We start from the raw sequence: 13,636 nt of genomic DNA, 5'->3' as shown, positions 1-13,636 counted from the left end.
TTACGTAGATCACGTATTCTAAACATTGTAGATTCAATGAAAAAAGTAGATTTCGTTTTCTACTTCGTAGAATGTCATTTCTACTTTTTTTAGAACATAATCTGAAATTTATAATTTTAACTTTTTTATAACTGGAAAATATACCATTAAGTTCATATAGGTATTTTAACAAATGTTACTATTTTTCCAAATTTTTTTTTGTTTGTAAAACTATTTATGAAAATTATTTTCATAAATATTAAAGGGTATTATAAGAAAATATAACACAAAATATAGATTAGTATATAAAAGGACATAGTTACTATTTTTTTGCTCTAAAAAACAGTTTTCCCAAGTATTTATTGTGTTTGACAAAGAAATGCAGACAAAAAGACTCCAACACACCAAGTCACCAACAAAGCCTCACAACAGACAGAAGCCCAAAACGAAGAATCCAAAGCCTTCAAAAATTGTAAAAACTTTTTCCAAAGAGACAAAAAAGAGCTTCCAGAGATATTTCATAATTCACACCCCAAGTCGTTAAGCTCCAAACCCGGATACAAGCATCTTCACCAGAACTCACAACATGGGTATCATCAGCGAAACCCAGACCATAAACTTCATTGTTTGGTGTTTTTCAGGTACCATCCTGATAAGACTGCGAATGAGTGAACGACCCTGTTGCAGCCGACATGTTTAAAGAGCTCACCTTTTCTTACAACATCTTGTCTGATCCGAACAAACGCGGCCACTATGATACAGCTGGTTTTGAGGTGAGATTGGTTTTCCTATTTGCGGTATTACATCTTAGGACATAAGATTCTTGTCTTATGTGTAATAATTATGCTATTAGTTGAGGTTAAGATGGGGTTCATCTTTAAAACTCAAAATGTTCTAGAAATAAATGGTGTTCTCTGGGGATGTTTTTGATGTGTGATAGTGCTTCAAAATTATACCATGCCAGCATCAAGTTTCAGACTGATGGAACCCAAAGACTTAATACATCGACAGCTATATATACATGAAAGACCAAGTAACTACCCTACTATCCCATTACCATTACACATTAGATAATTCCACCAATATAGGAGCAACACTAATAATAACTGTTAACTCTCATCACAGACTTTGGTAATTGCAAATTGGTTTCTCATTCACAGGCTGTTGAAGCAGAAGGCCAAGAGCTGGAGCTGGATCTCTCAAGTTTAGGAGCTGTGAATACTGTCTTTGCAGCTTTGTCTAGGTTGGTTTATTTTTCTTATGTGGACTTCTCTTCATTTTATATGACTGGACATAGATTTATTAAAACGGAAGCTGAGTATGTTTTGTGAAACTTCCAACGGCATAGCAAACTTGGTGTGCCCATGAAAACATCTGTATCTGCAACTATATTGGAGGAGGCTCTTAATGGCAGAGTTTCTGTTGATCCTCTTCTACTTGGACAAACTGTAACTAAAAAGGTGAGGCTCTGATCACACTTGTGTGTGTGTGTGTCTTGACTCCATATAAGTCTGATATGTGAGTGATATGGTTCTCACAGGTTGAAAAGCAATGTGTACACTTTTAAGCTGTCACAATAACAGAACAGGAAATAAGGTCTGGATTGGTCTTCAGAGTAGAATCATCTAGCAAAAGCAAGTTCAAGGTTAGCTCGCCATAGTCTCTTCCCGTCAAACTGATACATAAATGTATTGAGAACTAATGTGTGTGTGTGCTTGTGTAGTTGCTGTTCTTTGATCAAGAAGCCGATGGAGGATTGAGCTTAGCCATGCAGGTATCTCTCTCTTTCGTATATCAACGGAACCAATGTGATATTACATGTAATAATATAAGGGATACTCTGAATCACTGGTGGATACAGGAGGATAGTAGAAGAAGTGGGAAGATAACATGTGCTGGAATGTACTTCCTCGGTTTCCCTGTCTACTCTTTGGATCACACAATTACTTCGGTAGGCTTATGTTCTAGATATATTGTGTCACTATGAGTTTCTTTTATTTCCCCCAACGTGACTTGATTTTTATTGGTGTAGATGTCTCAGGAAAAGGATCCAGAAACTGCCTTGTTTAAAAGTCTTGATGGGTTTCATCAGTGTGAAGTTACTGAGCTAAAGGCTGGCACTCATATATTTGCTGTCTATGGTCAGTTTTTTCGGCTTGTTATGTGATTACAAAATTCACTTCTCTTCTTCCCTCTTGTATCTATAGCAATAGGTTGATGTCAGTGACATGTTACTTTGTTCAGGTGATAATTTTTTCAAAAGTGTGAGCTACACAATCCAAGTCCTTTGTGCTGTCTCTTTTACTCAAGAGAAGGAAGATCTTAGATCTGTAGAAGCTCAGATACTGAATAAAAGAGCAGAGCTTGCAAAGTTTGAGACAGAGTACAGGGAAGTACTTGTGCAGTTCACGGATATGACAAATAGATACGCTCAAGAAATGCTATTGGTTAGTCTTCATTTGGCCTTAAGCAATGTAACATAGTTGATTTTCCATGTGCTTTTTTTTTAACAGATTGATGAGCTTCTGAAACAGAGAAATGAAATTCACTCAGCTTATACAACGGCTCCATTGATAGAGAGGAGCTCGAGCAAGAACAGACTGAGAAAGAGCTTGTTCAAGAAGGCAATGGCTGAGGCACCTGCATCAATTGATCGGGAAGACGAAGAAGAGGAAGAGGAAGAAAGCAGCAGACAGAGGAACAAGAAACCAAATACTAGTGATGATGAGTCTGAGACACTTAAGAAGAAAACCAGATGGTACAATTTACATTTGAAGTTGGACAAGAAAAAACCTTGTTAAGTCTTTTGTAAATCATTTGATATTTTTCTCATTCAACTCTATCATTTTAGTATTGTAAATCAAACTATTTGTTTTTATAATTATTATTTGAGAAAAATTCTCTTCATCAAATCTTGTCAAAAAATTCTCTTCATCAAATCTTGTCAACTGACCATGCAAAGTACTTTGTATGCATACACACACTAAACCGTTGTTTTCTTCTCCAAGTTCAACTACATCTTGAAAACCACCGTCTGAAAGAAGATGCGGCCTTTGATTGTTATGATCCATCACGAATTCAATTAGGTAACAAATAAATAGGCCCAGCTTTAGCGACAGCCCACAAAACCTTCTGATAAAGAGCTTTTCGAAGTATCCCACATCGGAAAGCGGAGAAGTTTGGGTACTGGAGTTGTTGGTATAAATAAACTTCACATTCTTCTTTGTAAAATCACGCAGCCATATGGTTAGCACAAAGCTAACTATTCTTTCGCCTTTTACTAAAGAATACTGTGTGCTCTCCATGTTAAGTGGCATATGCCTATTTTTGGAGGGTTCTACTTTCGAGTGGATCCCTAACATTTTTATAGTCTAAAATGTATGTACAAATCTATGTTGGAAGGATTATAATCCAGAAAATATAACCGTTCTTATGTACAAATTTGTGTGGTCGGGAGGATTAATGAATTTGTTGAAGAAAAACATCGAGGACTTTGCAAATTAGAAATGTATCTACTTTGTTTAAGAGCATTTTTCGTGGATGATTTTGTAACAACAAGCCAATTGTGACTGAAAAAGTAAGTTAAAGAAATTAATATCTAAGTAGCTAATAGCCTCTTGGAGTTGATTGATGTGAACCATGGTGAATTCATTCAGATGCTTCAAGCAGCCTTTTGTCGTTGAGTTAACTCGTAAGCAATTGATCTATTCACGGGAAAAGAAGTCTTTAAAACATCAAACAGATTGTGTCAAAAAAAAACATCAAACAGATATATGGAACTATATTGTTTACGGTGTTAAAACTTTAAAGTCACCAAAAAAAATTTGGGGGATTGAAATTGATGTAGCTCGCACTACGATAAACACTATGAACATATTTAGTCTAAGAATTCTTAGAATCAATGTTTTTATGAAATCGTTGAGAATACCAATATTCTAGTCGATATCAAGGATCAAAAACACAAAGCTCTCTAGATTTAACAATTAAACTAAAATGTGCCTCTTATAAGTCAAGAGGGTCCGTATTTATACTAGAAAAAGACCTAAGTCTAAGAAGATTCCGATCTAATGTACTTCCTTATCTTAAATCATAATCCTATCTGCATAAGGACACTTGATAATTATCGAAAACAAAAGTAAAACCTTAATGAAATGAAAACCAAAACCGACATTAAAAAGGAAAGACTTCCACGCTGCATCAGAAATGAAACTAAAAGAATATTATAACACGACAAAGATTATGACAATACATTCGAATTGTATTTAAAATAAACTTGAAATTTTGAAAAATATGTAAATACCCGCCCATCCGCAACTAGTAATCTCTATAATACTATTTGAGAAGTCAGTTTCTTATGTATCGCGCTCACGTTAAATTTTAAGACGATTAATTACAGAAGTGCCCTTAATGAAATAAATATATTATATGTAATTTCCATTATTAAAAAAAAAATGATTTCCATTTCTTTTTGTTAAACTTTCAGATAAAAAGGAACTAAATTAAAAACGTAAATATATTTAAATATAAATGTGTTTTCATTAAAAAGGAAAAAAATTATACATTATTATCACATAATGACTACATAATTATATTAAATTTATGCAACCAAATATATGAATTATCCAAACAAATCTGATTTCTTATATTTTGGTTGAATAATATTTTTTGCAATTTCATACATCAAAATTATATAATGCTCTGAATTAATAAAAAAATTAAAGTAAAGAATTTATTATTTTTCATAAATTTGTATCTATGTGTAAACTTTTACAATAGTATCAGTTAATTTCGTTTGTCCATCATTACTTTAGTTTTTTCTATTTTTTCCAAGACAAAAGTGACAAAAAATTATGAAAATATATATACACATCTGGGATGATGAACTAAACTAAATAAAGTGAGAACAACTTTTTGAATTTTATCCTAATTAAATTAAAAAAAAAAAATCAGTTCTTAAGAAAATTTGTAACTTAATAAACCCACAAAACAACAAAAGAAGTATCATGACCAATCTAAATTCATATACCTAAAATCATAGTTTTAATAGAATAACTATATATTATTATGTGTAGTAATATCCTTTTCTGTATATATTAAATTACGGAATGATACAAAACTTATAAATTATTATCTATAATAATATTTTACTCGATTCTATACATATAAATTAGAGAATGATTCAAACTTATAAATAAATATTAACCAATTAGTATATGAGTTATTCCTTTGAAAATTATAAATGTGTATGACATTCCAAAATATTGTTAGTTACATTCGTTTATGTAACTGCGAATCCATCATGATTTTAGTTCATATTTATTTTGTTTTCTAAAATAAGTATGCCAAACTATATATGATTCGTACAAAAATATACGAAAAAATCTAAAGCACCAAAATATAGGAAACAAAACAAAATTTTTTTTTACGTAGTTTAGAATAAAAAGTTATTATTTAGTTTAAAAAAAAGACAGTCCAATATATCCAAATAATAACCAAACAAACTATATATTATACATAAAATCACATATATCTAATTAAAATGATAACATAATATTATTTAAAATTATTGTTAATTTTTAGATATAAACTATAACTTGATTTAAAATTTTAAATAAAACAAAACAAAATATAAACAATATATATTTACTTTATAAATATTTGAACCCGTGTATATACACGGGTGAATTACCTAGTGAATAATAAGTTCCAAAAAAACTAGTAGTAAATAAATAAACATGTTAAAATACTAGTATATGCATCATGGATGTATAAACAAAAGAATGCAGAAAGTCACCTTTTACTTTCAGTCTTTCATTTAATTAATGGGCAGTTAATAGATGATAACTCTAATGTGACCATAATTCACTCAAAGAATTTTGACGGTCACATACACCGTACACGATGCATGGCACAGCCATATAAAAAGAACCATTCATGACTTTCTATTCAAATCTAGTTATATCATAGAAGTAGAGAGAAAATGTTTTGGAGAAATTTGCTTACGAGGGTTTCAAAATGGTTCGATTCTGCAAAAAAGATGGTCAAAAAGTCACTCTCCTCTGCATATGCCAAGATTCGGGCTTTCGTCGCTGCCATCATTGCTAAGCTTCTATATTTCTTTGTCTCGGCATTTCTTAAGCTTCGTGGTTACGTCGCTACGATAATTGCTCCAGTTCACAATTTCTTTGTCACAAGTTGTATTGCTCACAACTATTGCTCGCACCCGTAATTTTTTCTCTGTTGTGGCTATATTATATTGCCTAGTTCTGATGCTTTTCAGTCTAAAAAACGGCCTAAAGAATATCTTCGATCGTTGGGTGGCGCTTCGTCGCAAGTTTTCATTAATTGGTGGATCTTGGACCTATATTTGGCGGAATGCTTATCAACACTGAACATGGTTCTCTTTGTAGTTTACATTTTATCGATCATCGATTGTTTCCCGTTCCTAAACTAATGATTTGGAAAAATAAATTCGATAAACGAAGCAGCTATTGTTCTTTTATGCATTTACAAAATAATGTTCATCCTTCTAAAAAATAATTAATCACCTGTTATGTCTTTCAACTATTTTTTTCTGTTCACCTATTTTTAATGCTAACAGAGCTTATTTAAGAAAATATAATTAGCTTTACTACTTTTATGCATCTTAGGATTTAGTACTATGTTTTATCGCACATTTCATATGACACTTTGGGGTTGGTTATATACGAATGTAAACTCGAAATATCAGTAGCTTTTTTATCCCTAAACTTATAATTTATTTCCAAACTCAAGTCATGACATGTGGCTGTTATTGTGTTTTTGCTGCATAAATCACCATCCAAATTCAAACATGTATATGTTTGTTGCTGAAACGTGATTCCTATATTTTCCACTTGAATTGGCCAAGGATATTGGTGCAGTTAGTCTGTTTCAAAAGTGAGACACAAAACCGTTAATCCTAAAAAAAATATAATTGTAGAAAAAAAAATATAACTGTAGAAATCTTTTAATCGAAAAAGTTTTTTGGTTATTAGAAATATAATTTAGCAAACTTAGAAAGAAAAAAAGAAGAAAAAAAAAGGCCGAGGAAATCTGTTAATATTTATTTATTATCGTTAATAGATGAGCCTAGTAAATTATAAATGAAACATTAACACTGTAAGACACATTTCATCTTATATATTACACTCTAGGATATATTCTTCTACACACACACTTTCTTCAACCATTCTATTCATTTTTAACTAAATTAATTCTCTTTTAGTTCAATTATAAAGACTAGTTATAATAAAAAAAAATAGAAGTGGCGGGATTTAACCACAACCATTGATCTGTTTTCTATTTCGACGGCCAAGATCATTTTTTCATAGATCTGGATTAGACAGCTATCTATCTAAACCTTATCCATTAAATCAACAAAACTAAATCTATCTCTTCATCATCTTCGTGGCTTTCAATTTTTCTTTTATGACAAATGTTTTTCTTTTTGTTTAGTAAAGAGATGTAACAAATTATTTCTCTCACAAAAAATGATTTGAGTTTGGAGTGTGCAATGGCGATAACGATGGAGACATCGATATAGACGACGGCGAAAATGGAGACAACAACACAGACAACATCGATGACGGAAACATCGACATAGATGAAGATGGAAACGTAAACCACGTCAATATAGATGAAAAGCAAACCCCAAGGCATCTCATCCTTCTTGCTCTGCTGCGATCCTTTTTTTTATTTCATATTTTGCCTGTCACAAAAGATCTCTCCGATGAACCCTTTTGATTATGTACCATCCAAATATCTATTATGTTGCATTTGTTCCAAAGGACGAAGACGATCTCCCTCCATCAAAGTAATTTTCTTTTCATGTTTATTTCTATTGGATAAGAAATTCTGACAGAAAAAAAATTAGCTGAAAGAATCTTTTTGGTCTTGTTAATAGAAAATGATTTTTGTTCTTGGTCATGATTATGTATGCGATGAATTTTGTGTGGAGGAGATTAAAAGACGAATGTTTTTGTTCTTGTTAATACAAAATGATTTTTGTTCTTGGTTACCATAGGAACAATACTATCCATATAATGTTGAAGTTTAGAAGAAGTTCATAACATGTTAGAGTCTTGTGTAATGTTAGAGTCTTGTGTACATAATTTTCATGAGTTTTTAAATTCTAAGTACATCTGGACATCGAATATGTGTATTGTTTTACCATGACTATAAAAGATGATTCCCTATAATATTCCATGTACTTGTTAGTCATCAAGTCTATTTATTTTTATACATGACATCATTCTCATGTATCTTAACATTTTATGTACATGATTAATTTTCTTTATAGCTAGGTTGTCTACTTTAATTGTGTCTATGTTTTGTTGTCCATATAGACAAACCTCTTCAATAATATTCATGCATAAACTAGCTTTCCACACATTGTACACGTTCTCATGTGCAAATTGAAAAATTTACCAAAACAAGAACTATGTTAGCCATTTTACAATAAAAAATATCATTGTTCCATACTCTCCAACCCTCTTTCTATATGTTGGAAGATTGGTATTGCTATATGTTGGAAGGTTAACATTTTGTGTATATATGAATAGCATTACATCAGTGTACACATGGATATCGTTACAGTGTTGTACACATGGATGATATTACATATATATGGATTTAGCCTCCTTGTCCTCCTCACACTCCATCATAAGCTCCACTGTAAGCTGCATCAATACATAAATAGAAAACAAATAAAACTTCAGAATATTCACACACACCAAAAAAAAAAATTCCTCATGTACACCCAACCCCCGTGTACACACGTACAACCTAGTCATTATGTACACTCAACCCTCCTTTGTACATACATAGCCTCACACAACATTGTACAATTATACATTCATATTAACATGTACAACATCGCAAGTGGCGTACATACATACCTCTCATCTACCACTTCCTCCTCTTGTTGTTGAATCTCTGTTAATCAAACAAAAAAAACACCACAAATATCTTAGAAATCTCGGCAATCTAACCCAGAAACAGCGCATCCCAGAATCAGAAAACTTAATCGGAACCCTAACCACACAACCGAAAAGCAGTAAAGCGAGAAAAGTGTCTAACCTTTTCCTTTCCCCTTTGATTCTTTTTTTTCTCGACGACATCGTCTTCTCCGTCAGTTTAAACGTTCTCCGTCGCCGATTTCGTTCGTCGCCTTCTCCAGTGCAACTAGATCTACTTTTACCCACAATGAAAAGGGGTAAAGTCTTAACCTTTTGTTGGGCCCAAGGTAAAAAAAATAATAATAATTTTAACTCTCCTACGTGTCCACCACCTAAACTCCTGGATTTTCAAATTTCAAATCTCATAACTAGCCCAACTAGAAATTATTGTCCAATTACCTAACTACCCATACTTGGTTTACCTTTACAAAGGCCAAATTGGTCTTCAACCACACTAAACTACATCAGTAGCATATTGTGATCTATAATGTAATAAAAAGATGGAAAGTGACATGCAATGAAAATAACTCATAATTAATCCCCAGTGAAACCGTTACTACCCCACATCGGAGAACTGAGAGAGTTCCTCTGTGAAATGTTGTGTATAAATATATTTCACCCTACCCAGTTCAAATCACGCAGCCATGCGGTGAACACAAAATCTACACTATTCTAGAGTTTCTCGGAAAAGTTGGAAGATCATAAGAAAATTTGACAAATTAAATTTAATTTGAGAGATTTTCTTATGAATCCTCTTAGAAACTATCGAACAAATGAGTTCATCTTGATCTCTAAACCGGTCCAGCAGCTACCTCTAGAATTGCAGCTGCGGCTTTGTCCTTGATAAATAGTTTCGAAGGAGAAACATGTTGATAATGAAATCCAAACTACACAGGAACAACCACTGATACAAGAAGTCACTACGCAAGCACAAGACAAGAACTCCAAAAAATCTCTATGGCAAATCCTGGCTCTTCACCAGCTTTCTAGTGGCTTCGCTTATCCGCAAGATATGTTGAATGAATACTTTTTTCAGGCTATTATTCAGGTTTAGATATGGTGGACAAACCAAAATCTATCTTCATTTACCAATGATGATAAGTATAAAAGCCATCACGCCACTTCAACATGTCCTTCTGTAGACAATGCAATATAGATTTCAGTTAGCTTTACTGCATCATTTTGATTTGATATTACCAAATGCATAGATAAGGGGAAACTAAGTGTAATACCCGTACTCTCCAAAATAAAATAATAAATAATAATCTTGAAATCTCAATTTATTAATCCTGATAAATCGTCTCCAAATACCATAGACCCGACAAATAGCCATAATTCCAAATAATGAAATAAATCTATACCACTTATAACGCCCCGACCACCCACAGCTAATGGGCCACCACGCCCGCTCTCTCGGCCCGTGGGCCCCATCCCATCCGACGGTCGGTCCGTTAATTTTTCTAAAGGCTCGAAATCATTGTTTACTGACCCTGCAATCACCACCCGACCTTTTCCCATGCTTTGGCCTCACTCGCACGCTATCGCGAATCACTTCCCGATAGGTCACCCATCCTTCCACTACTCTAGCTCAAGCACGCTTAACTCTGGAGTTCTTTCAGGATGTGCTCCGGAAAAGGTAAGTCAACTTTGGTGACATAGGTAGCCAAATCAATTCTCTTAAGCCTTTTCACATATCACAACTCGGGATGTTACAATTCACCCCCTCTCAAAGAACGCAGCGTCCTCGTTGCGCCCCATGACAGGTCTCAAGACGCCTCTCATGTCAGAACTGAGATGGCTAACCAGCTCTGATACCACTTGTAACGCCCCGACCGTTAAAAAAACCGCAAATCTGAAATAGAAAGAAATAAACGCCCAAAAGCACCAATCCGATAGCAATCGCTCATGTTCGTCAGTTTAACCTGAAAGGGGGAGAAAGGAGGGGTGAGTAACAGGGGAGTCACTCAGTGAGGTATGGGATGCTAAACCGCAAACCACTAACTCGGTACATAGCACTACGACTATGTAGGCCTAGCTCTAGCATGAAACAAACACGACACCTAATGCGCCACACATAACAACCAATGCGCTTATAGTACATAGCTATTCGTTGCACCCCGCATTCTCCTCTTACGGATATAGATATACAAATTTTTATGTATACCAAAAGTATGTGTAGTACAGAAGTGATTCCATGTACTCCCACATTCTCCTCATACACAATGCTACATAGTATAGAAGTGCTTCCCATACTCCCGCAGCTCATGCGTAGTACATAAGTGCTTCCCTGTACGCCCCGCAATCTCAACACAAACAATTGCCACGTAGTACAGAAGTGCTTCCCTGTACTCCCGCAGCTCATACGTGGTACAGAAGTTCTTCCCTGTACGCTCCGTAATCTCCACACAAATAGGCCGATACAGAAGTACTTCCTTGTATCCGGCTAACCAACCCATACTATAAGTATACTTATATATAAGTGTCTTTAACATCAAACAAATCAATCAACAGTTGAATCATCTAATTCCCTATCTTCGGTTTAGACAAAGAATAAAATAAAAACAAACAAGACTCCAGTTAGACTCGATTCACAGAGACGGAACATGTTTTGAAACTAAACTTTCCATAATAGTAGTACTAAACTAGCACGAGATTAAACGGAATAACCTTCACCTTAGCCACTGGATGAAATGGACAACGGAGGATACGGTCAACTGCGACACGAGAATTAATGGCTTAGGTCCATAAGAAACTTTCCTAAAACAATAGATTTAGGGTTTCCAAATTAGAAGACTAGGTTTATGATTTTCGGATTTGAACATAGTTGATACCCGGAATTAAAATGGCCATAACTTCCTAACTGTACCTCAGTTTATCGATCTGAAGAATGATCTGGAAAGCTGACAACGAGACCTTTCCAAAGGTATCTCGCTCTTTTTCTAAGTCAGTCGGGGTAAACAGGAAAACGGTTATGAAGTGACTGTTCGTGGACTCGCTCTGCAGAGATCAGTCCCAAATAAACAACCATAACATTTAAACCAAAATCCCAAATGATGATCCACTTTCTGCTATAGGTAGATCTGTGAGTTTAAAATTTACCATGAAAATTTGACATCAAAATTCTATGATTTGATAATCCATTGCTGACTTTCCCCAATATTGGTCTCAGATGTGTTATGCAGAAATATCCCTTGGTAAAACACACATAACTTTTAGAATACAAATCCGATTGGAAATCCGCTTTCTATAACACGTAGAGAAACGAGTTGGCTACTTACTCCCAGAAGATGACGGTCAATAATAGTCATTGGACTAACTAATGGAGGGAGAAACGTGAAGATGGCTTGAGGTGGCTAATGAAGAAGATGATGGTGATGAAAGATGGATGCGCTCCAGTTCACGTTTTAGGTTTTAAGAATAAAGAAATACTTATAATTAATATATAAGCATGTCTGTTTTACTAAACCATTAAGGAGAAATTATTTTTCAGATTGGTTTAGTCTAAATAAATAATCAAACCAAATTTTAATTATGGTTTGTTAAAACCGGGTCGTTACAATTCTTCCCCACTTAAATAGGAATTCGTCCCGAATTCAGATCTTGTCTTCGCTTCTCTGTGTTGACGGTAGGAATATGATTAACCGTTGGCTCACACAAACCTTAAGATAACTACCACTTGACCAAACTCAAACTCAAAAAGCAATAAATAATCTCAGTACCAACTAGGACGAGAGTTGTCATGAACGAAAACCGATTCATACGAGTTTAGTAATTAAGCAAGATTTGTTATAGAAAAACAACGTATTAAACCACAAGAATTAAAAATAACAAAAAGTACATAGTGGATCCCGGCTCAACCTCCTCCTAATCTCGTGTAGCAAAAACTCATTGGTCGATGAATTGGCGCTTAGGCGGTGGTGAATTCTCTACATGTTCCCTCCTCGGGCAATCCCTGAAAATATGACCTGGCTGGCCACAGTTAAAGCAATCCATAGTAGCCGCTCTGGGTTCAACAATCTGTCTAACTGAATCCGCATTCAATGGTTTAAACCGGCAGTTTCTCGCCATTTGGCATGTCCGTCCACATGTATGACACCTAATGCACTCTCCATAATGATTGCGCTTGCAACCGGGGCATCTAGGTGGTTCTAACTCGTCCAATGTTCTCTTTTGTGACTCTAAAGTATTCCCAACTTTAGGCTGAGCTGATTTAAAGAGTTTCTGCTCCTCTGCCAAACCTGCTTCCTGCTCAGCAGCTTTCTCCACCAAATCCCCCAATCTGTAGTAAGTGACGACACGACATCTGTTGCGAATTACGACTCGCATCCCACCCAAAAACTTTCTAATCAGGTCTTCCTCAATAATATCACCTCCTGCAAACCTGTGAAGTCGGTTGAACTCAACCTCATACTCCCTGATTGTCATGTCACCCTGGCTCACATACTCGAAGTCACTCTTCTTCTTATCCATAGCTTCTTTTGGAAAATACTTTCTATCGAACTCCCGGATAAAATCTGCAAAGGTAAGCCTGTCAGGCTCACGATGGCCCAATCGCACTCCCTCCCACCACACAAGTGCATCACCACGTAGGTACTGTATAGCCAACCTAAGCGAAGCCTCTGGTGGACACTTAATAATCTCTAATTTCCGTTGCAGACTAAGCTTCCAATCATGTGCAA

General features: G+C 34.8%; 1 pseudogene; it reads left to right on the top strand.

The window, feature by feature from the left end:
- Positions 1 to 2,780, top strand: part of LOC106320116 — a 9,123-nt pseudogene extending 6,343 nt beyond the window's left edge.
- Positions 2,781 to 13,636: the final 10,856 nt, after the last annotated feature.

The sequence above is a fragment of the Brassica oleracea genome, unplaced genomic scaffold (assembly GCF_000695525.1).
Source record: "Brassica oleracea var. oleracea cultivar TO1000 unplaced genomic scaffold, BOL UnpScaffold00816, whole genome shotgun sequence".
Classification (NCBI taxonomy): domain Eukaryota; kingdom Viridiplantae; phylum Streptophyta; class Magnoliopsida; order Brassicales; family Brassicaceae; genus Brassica; species Brassica oleracea.
The sequence above is the reverse complement of the archived record's forward strand: the minus strand, read 5'-3'. Positions and strand labels throughout refer to the sequence as shown.